Here is a 14,212-nt window from a genome sequence, read left to right on the forward strand (position 1 = left end):
TGGAGGTGAAAATCTAGAACTTGCTGACCCTCCAAAAGCCTTTGGTATGTGTGGCCGAACTAGGGTCGCTTTTGTAGATAAGTGGCCAATTAGAAGTCTCATTCCCACAAGAGTTGAGAACGGTGGTTAACGCCATGACCGATGGTCAGCTGAGGCAATCTGCAACATTATTAGTGCTACCCTTCTTATACTTGATATTCAAATGGAACTGCTGCAGTTATGTGGAACACTTTTGATGGCGATCATTCTACAACTTCCTTTGCATCTGTATGAACTGCAAGGGTTGGTGGCCTATGTGGATGACCGTTTCCCTCCCAAAAATGTAATGCTTCCATAATCGACAAGCCTGCACAATGGAATACATATCTTTTTCATAAGTGGGATACTTCTGGACTGCGTCTAAAAGTGTCTCACTGTGATATGCCATTGGATGCCCCTGTTGAGTAAGGACTACCCTAATAGCATAGTCAGAGGCATCTGTCTCAATCTCAAATGGTTGTTGCAAGTCTACTAAAGTGAGCACTGGTGCAGAGCAGAGGCGATGTTTCAACTCCACGAATGCCTTCTATTGAGATTTAGGCCAAAATAATTTTGCTTTCGCTCCTCCCTTGGTGACTTGACTCAAGGGCCAAGTGATATGAGAGAATCCCAACACAAACCTGCAGTAGAAATTGGCAAGACCCAGTAATCTACAGAGCTCTATCAGAGTGGTTGGGGCTGGTCAATCCTGAATGACTTAGATCTTGAATCGATCCACATGCACTCCTTGTTCATCAATAATGTATCCCAGATACTGAACTTGGGTCATGCCAAAAGTGCATTTCTCCAAATTGGCACACAGCTTGTGTTGCTGCAGTGCTTGGAGAACCTGTTGGATGTGGTGGAGGTGCTCTTCCCAACTTTGGCTGAAGATAAGGATGTCACCCAAGTATACCACTACAAATGACTTGGTGAATGGTTGTAAGATGTCATCCATCAACCTCATGAAGGTTGCAGGAGCATTCGTGAACCCAAAAGGCATAACTAACCATTTGAAAAGGCCCTCCTTTGGCTTTGAAGGTAATCTTCCACACATTAGAGGGTTTGATGGGTACCTGGTGATAACCGGACTTCAAGTCAAGCTTGCTGAAATATTTTCCCTGCTTTAGTTGGTCCAAAAGGTCATTAATTTGTGGGATTGAGTACCTATTCCAGAAAGTGATATTGTTTAGCACCCGGTAGTCAATACAGAGTCTCCAAGTCCCATCCTTCTTCTATACCAACACGATCGGGCTCCGACAAGGCAATGAGCCTAGATAGATCTGACTTTTCTGCAGCAGTTCCTGAATCTGCCTCTTGATTTCATCGTTCTCTAGAACGGAGTATCGATAGATTGGTCCATTGGGTGGCGACACACCTGGGGTCAGATTGATGGAGTGCTTGACCTGACAGTACAGAGGCACCCTTGTGGGGGAGGTGAAGATGTCCTTGTACTCCTCCACGACCTTGTCCATATGTTGTTTCTGTGCAGAGGGGCCCTGTCTGGAGGTAGTGGCCACCATCTTCTTCTTTCCTTGAGGGTGTATCATCAGGAAAAAAAATTTCTCTGGTTTTGGAAATGAGCTTACTACATTGTTTTGCAATAACCAAAGAGATGTCGGTAGGCGGTGCTACCTCCGGTATCATGTACAACTTATTTCCCAAAGTAACAATAATTGCACAAGGCCTTGACTCATACACAACATGTGCTTCCATAAGTATGGTTGGCATAATAATACATGACAAACATCAAGGGGAGCAACGTCACATAATACCTCATCCGTGAAGGGCTTGATGTTGTATGGAAGGTAGCACTGCTCGCTCACGTGAAGATCCCGTCCTTGGTGAAGCCACCCAATGGTGTATGGTTGTGGATGTGATGTGGTCGGTATGCCCAACTGCTTCACGACCTCTACCAAAATGAGGTTCTTTTGGCTCTTGCTGTCGATAATGAACTATAGCGGGGAACCCTTTAGCCACATTTGGGAGAGGAAGAGGTGCTCCTCCGCCTCTGGATCTTCGAGTTTCTCCTTCTGGATCTTTGTGGTGGCAATGGTCGCATTGGGCTCCACATCAATAATCTGCTTCCCGTTGTCATTCACCTTGTCAGGTTATGACTCAGAGTCGTAACATGCATTTGATTCCAAAGCCTTTAGCTTGGCCACCAGAGATCGCTTGGCCTGACAATAATTTGTGTTGTGGGTGGAGATCTTATGGAACTCACACCACTTTCCCGTGTCCTTCTTCAGCTTCATGGTGTTGTTCTTTGCTAGCAACTTTGGTGGACTGTCCTGGGCTACCTTGCCTTGGCTTTTTCCTTTGTTCTGTGGTTTGGGGACACCTTTCCCTTGCTTCAGATTCATAGATCCAAAGTCTCAATTCTTCTGTTTAAACTTTTTCTTGAACTTGACCACATATCGGTATGCCGTGCTAAGTGAGGAGATGTCCAGGAATTCCGTCTCATCTTGGATGTACCTATGCAGGTAGTCAAGGTACTTCAGAACCAAATGCTTCTTAGAATCTTTGATACCCAACTTCGTGTGAAGGGTATGAAAAAAATTGGTAAAATCAGGAACATCTTGGTCCCTTCCCTATCACAGCATTGTCCACTTTATGTATTTATACTCATAGCTCTTGACAGGGTAGTACTACTCCTTGATGGAATCCCAGAATAAGTTCCAAGTGGGTGCAGCTGAAAATAGTGAGTTCATACTTTCATCCTTCTACTCATAGTAGGTTTCCCACCAGTCCTTGATGTGGGGGGATGCTTTGAGAAGTGCAAAGGTGATCTTTTCCTGGCTAGAAAAATCGTGAACGGAAAAATATCCTTCTAGCAGATTTAACTATTTATCTACAGTGTAGGTTTTAACCTATATAGAAATTACCTACATACGAATTAGAAAACATAGAAAATAAACAATAGTGAGAGCATAACACATAAAACACATATACACAGAGATTTTCCCTTGGATCCCAAAACCGGGACTACCAGCTTGATTTTTCATTATGTTCCTTTCAATGTTACAATACATATTTATACATGCTAAAGCATCCAATATGATGGACTGAAAAACCATTGCGTCCAAAACCATGGAACGAAAACCATCGTGTCCAAAATCATGTGCAAAAATCATGTACAAAACCATAGGTGGGTCCACCCAACATAACATAGGGTTCAAAACAGAAATTTTCCGAGGCACCGCCTCAGACCCCATAGAGTGGGATTAGCTGCACCCCTCAAACCCCCTGTGACTCCCTGCTATGCAATCGGTGCAACGAACAGGGGGTTCCGCCCCCCTTCTAACCCACGGTTAACTACATGGGCTAGTCATGGAAATAATATAAATAATATAACAAAACCCAACATTCTCCCACTTGTTGTTTTCTTTCCATAGGGGGCTGCAAGAGAGCTTAGTCATTTATCCAGCCCTGCAACGCCCATTGTTTCTCTACACCAAGAGAACTTCTCAAAGCTCACATATTTTGTCAATGCATCTATAGTATTCTTCAAAGTGTCCACCTTTACCAGCAACACCTTTTTGTCTTCTATCATATCCCTCAGAAAGTGATACTGAACATCAATGTGCTTTGTCTTTGAATGATATGCAGGGTTCTTTGCCAAGAAAATTTCACTTTGGCTATCACAGTCTATCCTTACAGCTCCCTGTACTAACCCCATATTTGAACACAATATTTGCAACCAAACTGCTTCCTTGCTTGCATGAGTGGCTGCCATGTATTCTGCCTCTATAGTTTATATTGCCACTACAGATTATTTTTTACTCATCCAACTAACTGCACCTCCAAATAGGTTAAATACATACCCACTTGTAGATCTTCTCTAATCCAAATCTCCAGCCCAGTCTGCATCAACAAAGCCACAAATATCCAACACTCCGTCCAATCCTGGTCTTCCTTGATAGCACAAACCATAATCACTAGTGCCATGCAAATACCTGAAAACCCGCTTTACTACTATCCAGTGCTCCTTCCCTAGTTTTGAGATAAACCTGCTCAATACTCCCACTGCATGTGCAATGTTTGGTCTAGTACAGACCATCTCATACATCAGGCTACCGACTGCACTTGCATATGGAACAGAAGACATGTCCTCTTCTTCTTCTTGTGTCTTGGGACACTGTTCAGTAGATAACTTTACACCTACAGGAATAGGAATCTTCATCGGTTTACTATCTTGCATATTAAACCTTTGCAATATTGTCTCGACATACTTCCTCTAGTTTAACCAGAGCTTTCTCTTTGTCCGATATATTTTAATTTCCATGCTGAAAATATAGTTTGCAGCACCAAGATCTTTCATGTCGAATTTGGAGGACAAATGGGTCTTCCAATCCTGGATAATTTCTTTGTCATTTCCAACTAGCAACATATCATCCACATACAAGACTAGATAAATAACACAATCACCAATTAATTTAAAATACACATAGTGATCTGCTTTACTTCTGGTGAAGCCAAGTCCCCGTATAAATGTATCAATTTTTTGATACCACATCCTTGGTGACTTTTTTAACCCATACAGAGACTTCTTTAACTTGCATACCAGTTCTTTCTTACCTTTCACCGCAAAGCCTTCAAGTTGCTTCATGCAGATCTCCTCTTCTAGATCCCCATGAAGAAATGTTGTCTTCACATCCATCTGTTCTACCTCAAAATCAAAAGCAGCAACAACAGATAAAAGTAATCTAATAGAAGTTACCTTGGCAACAGGAGAAAAAATATCACCAAAATCAATTCCCGACACGTGGGAATAACCTTTTGCTACCAACTGAGCTTTGTATTTCTCCACCTCTCCTTCTGCATTTGTCTTCTTGTTGAACACCCATTTGCTGCCAATGGGTTTCCTTCCAGCCGGCAACTCCACCTAATCCTAAGCCTCATTTTTGTGAAAATATGCCATTTCATCAACCATGGCCTCTTTCCAGAGTTTTCCATCATCTGAATCTACTGTTTCCTTCACAGTTTTGGGATCATCGTCAGTAATAGATAAAACAAAATTTGAACAGAAAGAAAATGGACAATACCTTTTTGGCTGCCTTCTTTCTCGAATTGATCTTCTGACACCCGGAGTTTGTGGCTCTTCATCTTCTGATTCATCCTCTGTTGTATAGTCTGATTCTTCCTCCTTAAGCTCAAACTCTATCTTCTCACGTTCCTTTGGTTGGAATTCATGTTTAATAACATCTTTTACCTCTCTGAACACCACATCTCGGCTGTACACAACCTTCCCTGTTACTGGGTTTCAAAGCTTATAACCCTTTAAACCATCCTTATACCCAATAAAGATGCACTTTTCATATTTACTATCCAACTTGGTTCGTTTCTCCTTTGGAACATGTACATATGCATCACACCCAAATACCCTCAGATGTGAAAGAGAGGGTTCCTTAGTAGTCCATACCTCTTGTGGAGTCTTATCCTCCAACACTGATGAAGGTGATCTGTTGACCAGGTAACATGCTGTCTCCACCGCCTCTGCCCAGAATTCCTGTCCTAACCTGACACCACTGGGCATGCTTCTTGCCCTTTCCATCAACGTCTTGTTCATTCTTTCTGCAACTCCATTTTGTTGAGGTGTATATGGAGTAGTCTTCTACCGTGCTATACCAAACTTCTTACAGAATTCTTAAAATTCCTTACTGCAAAAATCTCCATCGTTATCTATCCTCAACACCTTTATCTTCTTCTATGTTTGCTTTTCCACTAGAGCCTTAAATTCTTTAAACTTGTCAAAGACTTCATATTTCTTCTTAAGGAAATATATCCATGTATTCCTTGAGAAGTCATCTATAAATGATACATAGTACATAGACTTACCCAGTGATGGAACCTTCACACGTCTAAACACATCACTGTGCACAAGCTCTAATATTTGTTTCGCCCTCTTACCACCAGAGGGGAAACTCACCCAATTCTGCTTCCCATATACACAATTTTCACAGAAATCAAAATCCAGAGAGCTATTACTCATACCTTATACCATACCTTTACCATGAAGTACTTGAGGGCCCTTCTCTCCAATATGTCCAAGCATTTGATGCCACAACATGGTCTTCTCTCCAGAGCCCACTAGATTTTCTGCTCCACTTTCAGGAACCACAGAACTATTGCACCCATCAACAATGGTGCTACCTTGCAGCTTGTACAGAGTTCCAGTCCGAACTCCCCACATCAATACAAGTGCTCCCCGAACCATCTCACAGGTATCCTTCTTCAACACTGTTTTTACACCTACATCATCCAACTTGCTTACAGAAATCAGATTTCTGGCCAATGCAGGAATATGTAGAACACCCGAAAGTGTTCTAACCCTTCCACCTTGCAACTTCAACTTTACTTTTCCGTGACCAATGATTCTAGCATTCCTATTATCTCCTAAGAAGACATCACCACCACCATATTTGACATACTCGCAGAAACACTCTCTATGGGGAGTGAAGTGAAAGGATGCACTTGAGTCAATCAACCATGCCTCATGATCTACATGTGTACTTGAAGAAGCCAAGTACACATCCCCACCTTCATCTAAGGTGGTTTTCGCCTCTGCAGAAGGAGAATCATCAAATCACTTTCATTTATCAGGAGCTTTAGGTTTACAGTCCCTTTTGTAGTGCCCTTCCTTTTCTCATTTCCATCACACCACCTTTACAGGTTTTCCTGGATATTTAGATCTCCCTCTAGATTTAGATCTCCCGCTCGATGACTTATTTTTGTTTCTATTCTGGGACAGTCCTCGTAAAAACAAGGCATCACCATTCTAGCTCTCCATATTTTTCTGTCTCATCTCCTCCATTAGCAAGGATGAGACTACTTCATCAAACTACAAGGCAGTTGCATTGCTACCTATTGCAATAACTAGAATATCCCATGAATCTGGTAGAGAACAAAACAAAGTGATGCACTTATCTTCATCTGAAATTTTAATATCAACAAATGATAATTGACTTACCACAATATTAAATGAGTTCAGATGTTCTGTCACCAAGTTTCCATATTTCATCCTCAGGATATACAATTTTTTTTGTAGGAACAGTTTATTCACCAGAGACTTAGATTGGTACAAAGTCCCTCACTTGTCCCACAAAACCTTCACCACAGCTTCCCCTGATACATTCAACAACACTGAATCTGAGACACATAATCATATTGTGCTCTTAGCCTTCCGATCGACCTTCTTCCATTCTTCATCAGACACTCCCATTGGTTTAGTACATGCATCTACCGTGATCCACTGATCTTTATCCACCAACAGATCCTCCATCTTGAGTTTCCACAACTCAAAACTTTGACCATTAAATTTCTCGATCTCTATCTTTCCACTGCTCACCATCTTCTTTCATCACTAGAATCGATCTCACAAATCTCCCACTAAACAGGGTCTACATAGGGTTGAGTGAAACCCCTCAGTAATAAAGGCGTCCCCTTGAAGCCAAAACAACTCCGATACCAAATGTAAGTTTTAACCCCGTACAAAAATTACCTACATACAAATTCTAAAACATAGAAAATAAACAATAGCGAGAGCATAACACATAAAACACATATACACAGAGATTTTCCCTTGGATCCAAAAACTGGGACTACCAGCTTGATTTTTCATTATGTTCCTTTCAATGTTACAATACATATTTATACATGCCAAAGCATCCAATACCATGGACAGAAAAACCATTGCATCCAAAACCATGGATCGAAAACCATCGCGTCCAAAACCATTTGTGAAAATCATGCATAAAACCATAGGTGGGTCTGCCCAACCTAACATAGGGTCCAAACACTGCCCCAGACCCCATAGAGTGGGGTTAGCGAACCCCCTGTGACCCCCCGCTACACAATCGATGCAACGAATAGGGGGCTCCACCTCCCTTCTAACCCCCGGTTAACTATGTGGGCTAGTCGTGGAAAGAATATAACACAACCCAACATACAACGTCTGCATCTATCTAATCGTCAAATATGGGAATGTCAAAGTTAACTTGTACCTTAAAGGGTGTGGCACTTCTAGAGTAGCTGTTGGAAGTAGATCTGTCACCCCTGGGTAGCCGCTGAAGGATCTGGGCAAAGTTGTCCATCACCGCGTTCCTTTGTTGCTCGAGGGCTTCCTCGAGCAAGATTTTCATAGGATCTATTGCTCCCTTGTCTTTCTTTTCATCCGCCATGGGAGGCTGTCGGGATTTGTGAGGCTAGTCTTGCAAAGGTTCAACGAGATCAAGCCCTAACTCCTTATATCCCGACCTTGTTGGGGACATGCAAAGAAAAATAGAGAAAGAGAAAGTCGCTCTGATACCACTAATCCTGATTTAAACAGGAACGCAACAAATTACAGATATAACCTTAAATACAAAGATGCAGTAGAAATAACACTTCATTTCATTAATATCAAACACTGAAATATGCTTACAAACAAAATGGAAATAAGACTAGCTCAGACGATGGTAACTTATCTCTAAGAAGAGATGTGGCAGCTACATGCCTCTGAACTACGTTGCAATGAGGCTATAGGGCCTTTTTATTATTGAACAATAAGAGAAAACCCTAAACAACCAAAACCCTCACCCGAGGAGATGTAACACCAAGATTTTATGGGCCCCGTTGGGGTGAGTTGGATAATCAACTTCCTGGGGTCGCAACTTGGTCATATTATCTCCATTTTACGTGCATGATAACCCATTGGAAATATCTCTCCAAGGACTATGATGAAAAAGACGATTTTAGACATAAAGATTGTTGGCGGTAGATTGCCAAAAAATCATTGTTTAGGGCCTCAAAATGGCTGTGGAAGTTTAGGACCCGAAAAACTACTAAAAATAGTAAACTGTGTTACAATTAAGGAAACTGAAAAACTGAAAGAAACAATGGTGGGGATCCAAGCAGAATTGGCGTGTGGCCACCAATATCCACCTAGATCAATTAGACCTCTACTAATTCCTCTAATAGTTATAACTAGTTTGATTCACTATAACTCAGGTAGAATGAGTTATCTAATTACAACTCAAAAGAACTCAACCTGGGCCCCTTAAATTTAGGGATCACTCTACATGACTCTACATACACTTCCAACTCGAATTTCCTAGGTCAACTAGGTCAATTTAACTTAATTAACTATTACAAGTTGCTATGAGAATAGAATTTCCATTTAATTCTCAATTTAATAAGGACAAATTAAATTGGAATTTCTAGATGTTATTTTTAGCATTTCTTGTTGCTATTTTCAACACTCCCTCTCAATAAAAAATGAATTCAACTCTATCCCGATCAAGTACCTTTGGAATTTTCTACATGAAACACTTCTCTCTAGTGTTGTTGCTATTACAACTTCTGAAACTAAAAAAAAATATCCAAACTGAATCAATATGATGCATTTGTCACTAGAGTCTCTGACTGCTACTAGCTCTCCCTCCATTGACTTAAATATTTGTGCTTCTTCTAACTCTACGCTTCTGGTGACTCTACCTTTGTGCTATCTGCACTGCTATCAACTCTGCTCTACGCTGTCCAATATCTGATTGTTGTTATCCTATGCCTCTGTCAGTTTGATATCTGACTGCATCAACCACCACTGATCCATCCTACTACTGTGTATTGTGGGCTTCTGTAGCGAGGTAATGATCCATGAGACAAAACCTCTCAATGGAGCCTGCCCAAATGTCTACACTCTTGGAACTAATACTTCACATCACCCCACCTTTCACCTAGAGGTATGGCTTCATGTGCTCCCTCTGCCCACTTGGCTCGAAATTTACCCCTATTGGAGGTCTCTGCTTGGGTGGATGTCTCAACTCAGTCTCCTCTCTGTTTCTCCAATTGTGGTATTTCTGAGTTTGTCCTTCAGTGTCAACTTCCTATGATCACTGCTATTCTCAAACATGTCTGTCAATTCCTTCCACATTGCATATGGAGTATTCTTACCATGGAGACTCAAGAAAATGTGATCTCAAACTCTTTCCAAGATAATCCTTCTTGCTTTTTCCACACACTTTCTCCATTCAACCATATCTTTAGCATTCGATGCTTGAAGCTTAGGAATTTCATGATCTATGAATTCCTTGAGGCTATTGTCTTCCCTCACTGCCTCCATCCTATCCTTCCAAGCTATGTAATTTGAGCTTCCCTCCAAGGGATACTCAATCCTCAAACCATAAAAAGCAATATTGTTGATTATGAAGTATGAACTGCAAATTCGATTTCACCTGCACACCAAAATTAAATTATTCTCTTCTATATTGTCTTCAGCTCCGATACCATGTAGATTTTTACTTGTAAATTCAAAAACTTATGTGATATGCTAAAACATAAGACAAGAATTTACTCTACTCTTCAATGAAAACCAAAATTGATCGATGAAAAAAATAAGAAGAAAAGGAAGAATTTCAATCGCACGTAACGCAATATTTCTACGCGGAAAGAAACTGCTAAAAGCTTCAACTATCTATATTTCATTAACTAGAAGATCTGAGAAGAAAATACGATGCTTGTTCAACTCGAACAATTCCTGCACTCGTACAATCTATCTCTTTGCTTCCTAGGCTGACTCTGGTCAATACTTAGCCAATTTACTATCCTTCCAAGCCCCTACTTCCTTGTGCTCTAAGTCAAAGAATCTGGATGAATACAATATGCTCTGCTCAAACTTGAGCTCAACCTGCACAAGTATTTCCTATCCTCTGCCTGATGACTTCCTTTGGCCAATACTTAGTAAAATTCCTAGTCTTCAAGCTCCTAATTCCTTGCACAATTTTGGAGAGAATTAGCCTATATTTAAAGGGAAATCTTCACTCTATAATTGCGCAATCCAAACATAGGTCCTCAACTGATTGCATGCACTATCTGTAAAATTCAGAAAATTATACACCTGATAGTACACCGCCCCTGAACTCTAATCTCAACTGGGTCTTCCTTTGAACTAACATCCATGAGTTATTTATGAGTGAATCTTCAGTTAACTGGTGTGGTACTGGTGATTCATTGGTGCAATGCTCCATTACTAGACCTCCACTAATTCCTCCAACAATAGAAACTATTTTAAGTGATTATAACTCAATTAGACCGAGTTATCCAATTACAAGTTAAAAGAACTCAATCTGGGCCCCTAAAATTTAGGGATCACTCTACATCACTCCAGATAGACTTCCCGCTCGAATTTCCTACGTCAAATAAGTCAATTTAACTTAATTAACTATTACAAGTTTCTATGAGAATAGAATTCAATTTAATTCTCAACTTAATAAGGACAAGTTAAATTGGAATTTCAAGATGCTATTTTTAACATTTCTTGTTGCTATTTTCAACACTAGTAGAGTTTGTGATGAATATCAATTCCAAGATATTTGTATTAACAAAAGCATTGAAGGTAATATTATTGGATTTAATGATCATGTGTCATTAATTTTATAGTATTAACTATCATATGCATATTGGAGAAGAAATCCTTCACGATTATTAGTTGTTTACAAATATTATAGGGAAACCTCACCATAAGAGCAATATCATCAACATAATGAAGAATAATAATGACTATTCCAACAAGATTTGGGTTGACACAACCTCCTTCTTTAAAAAAATCTTATAAATTATCAATGTATATGCAAAAATGGGTAGGAGACAAGAGGAAACATTGCTTGATTCTTATATTGCAATTAATTTCTTCTAAGCAACCCTGGTGTTCCTAAAATTGGAAATAATATTCTTATATAATCTAGATATAATAGCACCGAGGAACTCTATTCTCTTTCATCTTATTCCAAAGCTTCTTCCTTCTTAAAATTTCAAAATCCTTCCTTTCCAAAATAATTATGTACATCTTGGCTAAAATGGGTCTAATCATGATGGTCCAATAATAAGAGGAAATCATTTTATCCCCACTTTTAAAAATAGTTAAAATGAGGCTTTGCATAGCACTTGGGGAGACCCATATTAACTACTAAATTGAAGAGGTTGTACATGTGAGGGATGAGGATAGGCCCTCCAATTTAAAAAAAAAAATGTCTTGGTATCCCACAATGTTCATAGCTTTCCTATTTGCAAGCTTCTGAACACTGAATTCTATCTCATCCATAAATAAAAAAAACCTTCATCTTCTATAAGAATGTTTGGGATGATGTTCATAGCATTAGGAAGTTCATACAGATTTTCAAGGTAGGATCTCCAATGATTCAAGGTAATCATATTATTTTATTTAACTTCATGAATCATAACTTTCCTCTAAATTACCTTAAGATGAAGGTTAGATGGGTGTAATATATTGGTTGTTCTATTAATATATTTACATGACACTTAGAAACTTAATGATGAAAACTTGACTAAACTGAGGGAGGGGGTTGAATTAGTTTAGTACATTCATGTACATTAATTTGATTTTCTTTAGCATATTGACACATAATGACCAACAAATTTAATATGCAAATAACAAGTAATAAGTAAACCAAAAAAATCACATCAACACATAAAATCAACACATATGGACACCATATATAAGTGAAAACCCATAAAGGGAGAAAACCATGATTTTGTTATTATTGTGATATAAAAGAAAACTCATACTCCCTTATTACATTTGTTTTTCTATAAGCTCCAACCTACATGAGGCCACTACCTCAATTTTTATACAAGCTACAACATGCAAGGAAACTCCAACACCAACTAGTTTTCTGCATGTTACAACCCACAAAAGGCTCCTACCTCAACTAGCTCCAATCTATAATTTATCAAGATGCAACTTGAAAGGAGACTACAATGCCCTCATACATAAAGCCTAACAATGTGCTGGTTACCTCAAATTTTCTTCACATCAGCTCTTCTATGTGCCACGTAATTACTGAATAACACCTCAATCAACTCTCACACATTCTATAACTCTCTAACATTTTAGCCTTACAATCTCACACATTCTCTTCACTTCAGCTCTTCTATGTGCTAGGTAATTAGTAAATAACACCTCAATCAACTCTCACACATTCTATAACTCTCTAACATTTTAGCCTTACAATCTCACACATTTTTATGAGAATGCTTTGATGGTTGTTAGTATTCCACACACACTAATATGAAATGAAAAATCTTGTCTCTTTGCATTCCAAAAGTGTCTCTTCAATTCCAAAACTATTGAATATTAAAATACATAAAATGGAATTTCATCATATCCAAATTTTATGTCAATAGAATAAATTTCAACATATTCAAACAACATGCATTAATATAGCCTTGTATCATACTATTCCTCATGTCTTTTCCTTTTCCTTTTCCCTGCATCAAAATCATCATTTTTCATCCAAACATCTCAATCATCAAAAACATATGAAAGAAATAATTAACAATCTGTTCTTCAAGGTATAACAATACTCACATCAACGCAAGCATGCAAGCAACAATATCTATTCAATTGTGCATACATTAACTGTGTGTATGTCATTACATAAACCTTCAAATCAACCAGAAAAACATATCTTCAATGCCATATGAAAAGCCTCATTAGCCTTCAAATCTGCCTCACACATTAGCAAACATCAATGCCTTGCCTTGTACCTCCTCAACACTGATATGTCTTATCAAATGTGCCTAAGCCATCAAACACAATAATCAATCTATATCTCAATTCCATGTACTCACATTGTACAAATCAACATCCCATATCACCTATTACTACTCCTTTGTTGTTCCTCTATCCAATATGCTCTTGCCTTACTGCTCCTGCATACCTTGCTGCTCCAGTTTTTCTTTGTTGTTCCTTTGCCTTTGATGTTGCTCTTGCATACCTAGTTGCAGCTCCTTTTCCATTAATAACAATATTTCCATCAATCTCCCCCTTTGGCATTGATGGCAATACTGTGATCTCCCCTTTTTGTCATAAGAACCATTTCTCTTTACCTCTATGTCATGAGAATCATCTCTTCTCATCTCTTCTTTCCTCCCCCTTTGACATCAATGACAAGGGGTCTGATTCTTAATGAAATTTAAATACAGCCAAATTTCATGGTTTAACTCCAAATGGTTTAAGACTTATTCTCTAGAGAAAGGGAGCATCATCTAGTCTTCTATTTAAATAATGCATAAATTCTATATGCATTATACATCTCTGATTTGGAATCTAGTCATTGACATGATTATGGCCCTCCATATACCTTGTTGCTTCTCTCTCTATTTCTTTATGTATATCAAAGAGCAATTGTTGGATGGA

This window comes from Pinus tabuliformis, chromosome J (assembly GCF_031772625.1).
Source record: "Pinus tabuliformis cultivar Carrire ecotype Pingquan chromosome J, CPIR1, whole genome shotgun sequence".
Classification (NCBI taxonomy): domain Eukaryota; kingdom Viridiplantae; phylum Streptophyta; class Pinopsida; order Pinales; family Pinaceae; genus Pinus; species Pinus tabuliformis.